Below are 2,854 nucleotides of genomic sequence, written 5' to 3'. Positions count from 1 at the left end.
TAATCCAAAGTATAATAATTTTCTGAATTCTCACATTCGTCAAAATTTGATTTTTTTTTTTTTTTCTTCAATTTTGATTTTTTTTGTTTCTTCATCCTCATTACTTTGGTATAATTTATTCATACTCATGCTTATTGGTGAGAGAAATGTTGAACATTTTTTTTTTTTTTTTTGAAAGAAAGAAGAACAAGTAAATGATTTGTTTTGTCTTTGGTACGCGTAATAAAAAAAATGTGGTAATTTAAGATTGTTTTTTTTTAAAAAAAATAACTAGGGGTTAAAGGCAGCCCCTGCATGTCGTGCACCAATGCACACAACACCAGCAGAGTTCCATAAAGCAAAATTGTTCGAAAGGTGAAAATTATCCCCGCCCATCATTTCAAAGGTGCAGGATGGCCATCACCGAAATGGAATACATAGAGATACGAAATGATGACAAAACCTTTTGCCTGGCTATAGGTCCACATTTTTTATTTTTATTCTTTTTCTTTTTCGATAAATGATGCCAGGTCCGTATAATTAGGACACTTTCAAGAACAAATCAGCAATGTTGTAAACAGAAACAATTTCTTTCGCAGTAGCTTGATATATTATGATCTTCTTTGCTAAAAATGTATAACAATAAAAGGAATGTTATCTTTTCATATTCGTACAGAGAAGTAACAGCGTCAAAAAAAGATTTGCAAATCCATTCCCAGTTATATGTATTCTGTTTTCTGTCCTGCTACTCTTGTGTAGCAATGTCTTCTAGTCTATCACTTATTTCAATTCTCATATCACTTATCTATATTTCTTGTTTCTCATGCTTTCATGTTGCCACATCTTACTCAACTGGTTTCTCAGCACGGATTATCAACGCCAACTCTCCACAATCACCCTTTTATAACCCAAACTTAACCAGATCCGATTGAATTCGAGCTTCCGTTTTCCGTTCTTTGGCTCGAAATCAATACCATAAAACCTTGTTATCAAACAAAGTTTCGCCTTATGCTGTGAACGCTGATACATGGCCTGTAGGAGATGCATACGTTATGGAATACCGTCTCGGAACCCCGCTCTTACGGGCTGATTGATACAGCAAGTGGCCTAACTTGGCTTCAATGTCTTCCTTGCGTGCACTGTTACAACCAGTCCAAACCCATATTTGACCCTGCTAAATCATCTACTTTTAAAGTGTTGTCTTGTACTGATTCTAGGTGCAGACGGGTAAAAAGAATGAACCGATGTGGCTACCAGCATAAATGCCAGTACACTAAACGGTACGAGGACGGGAGAGCTTCAAGTGGGATATTGCACAAGATACATTTAGCTTCAATAAGGCGATTGATGGTTACTTTACGCGTTCTCTTGTCTTTGGTTGTGGACACAAAAATGAGGACACTACATCTTACAAAGAAAGTACCAGGAATGATTGGTTTGAATAGACAACCTCAATCATTTATCACGCAACTGTCTATTAAGAAATTTGCATACTGCTTTCCATATTATAATGTTCCTTATGGAGATGGCTACATAAAGTTCAGCGAGGCCGCTTCTATAACTGGGTTAAAAACTCCACTAATGTCGATAAAGAATTGGGATATGGATCATTACTTTTTGGACTTACAAGGCGTAAGTATCGATAACTCGAGGCTTCTAATTCCTGAAGGGACATTTAGTGTGAAAGGCGAATTTAATGAAACAGGAGGTTTTATGATTGATACAGGAACGACATACACTTCTCTCAACAAGACCGCCTTTTATATATTGAGATACGAATTAGCCCGAAAAGTAAATCGGCAGAGAGTAGATGATCCACAGAAGTTTTTCCGTCTATGCTACAAGGTCTATGGATCGGTCTAGATGATGAGGATATTATTTGCTTGGCCATTTTTCCAACGGAAGGTAGGTCCGTATTGGGAAACTTTCAACAACAAAACTATAATGTTGGTTATGATTTGCAAAATAAGGTAATTTCTTTTGAGGAAAAATATTGCAATAAATATCATTAGTTTCTTTCTTTGGTCGATCGTGATTCTTCTGATTGCAGTGCGAGGAAAAGAGGATATGCGAGATATAATGCTTAAAACTCTGAAGTAACAATAAAATTAAGGAAACCAAGCCCATATTAATAATTGAAAATCTTTGTCCAATGTAATATCCAAACGGTGCAAGTGTAACTACAGGCAAGGCCGCAAGGGTACACAACATCTAGTTTAGCTTTTTGGTCAGGGGCACGATTAGTGTTTCCGTCTCTGCAGTTAAGTACAGGGTAGAAAACATTATAGTTTGTCAAATTAAAGTTATAGATATAACTTTGTTAATTTGGCACAACAAACATTATAATTTGGCAAACATTATATCTATTGTCTCAGCTCCCCATCAGGGCCGGCTCTGAGGTTTGGGTGGCCCTACGCAAGCCTCCTCAAAATGGGCCCTTTTTCTTAGAGAAAAAAACAACAACAACAACTTGTGTTAACTTTGTTCTTTTGTTTCACTAAAGGACTTTCAGCAGCAGTTGGGCTTATGAACCAAATGGGCCTAACCAGACTTTAAAAAAATAATAATAATATGGACATGGGTAGTGGGTATGTAGCCTATTGGGGGCCTACATATTAGCAATAAGTAGGGGCCCTACGGTCGGTCGCCTATGCTACCTACCCCTCAAAGCCGACCCTGCCCCCCATGTTTCCTACCAACAAAAAAAATCAGGATATAGCTTTTTTTTTTGTTATGATTTGGGAAACAGAATAATTTCATTCCATTTCTTGGTCTGCATTGATTAGCTTGGTACTAAGTTTTTTATCTAGTGTCAGAAAAACTGAGAATTTGAATCATTGGTTAAACAATTGTTTATGTGAATTCCACGTCATAA

General features: G+C 36.8%; 1 pseudogene; it reads left to right on the top strand.

The window, feature by feature from the left end:
* The first annotated feature begins 1,256 nt into the window (after positions 1–1,256).
* LOC147495543 (aspartic proteinase nepenthesin-1-like) lies at positions 1,257–2,000 on the top strand (annotated as a pseudogene).
* The last annotated feature ends 854 nt before the right edge of the window (positions 2,001–2,854 follow it).

The sequence above is a fragment of the Coptis chinensis genome, chromosome 6 (genome assembly GCF_015680905.1).
Source record: "Coptis chinensis isolate HL-2020 chromosome 6, ASM1568090v1, whole genome shotgun sequence".
Lineage (NCBI taxonomy): Eukaryota > Viridiplantae > Streptophyta > Magnoliopsida > Ranunculales > Ranunculaceae > Coptis > Coptis chinensis.
This window is presented reverse-complemented; position numbering and strand designations above follow the sequence as displayed.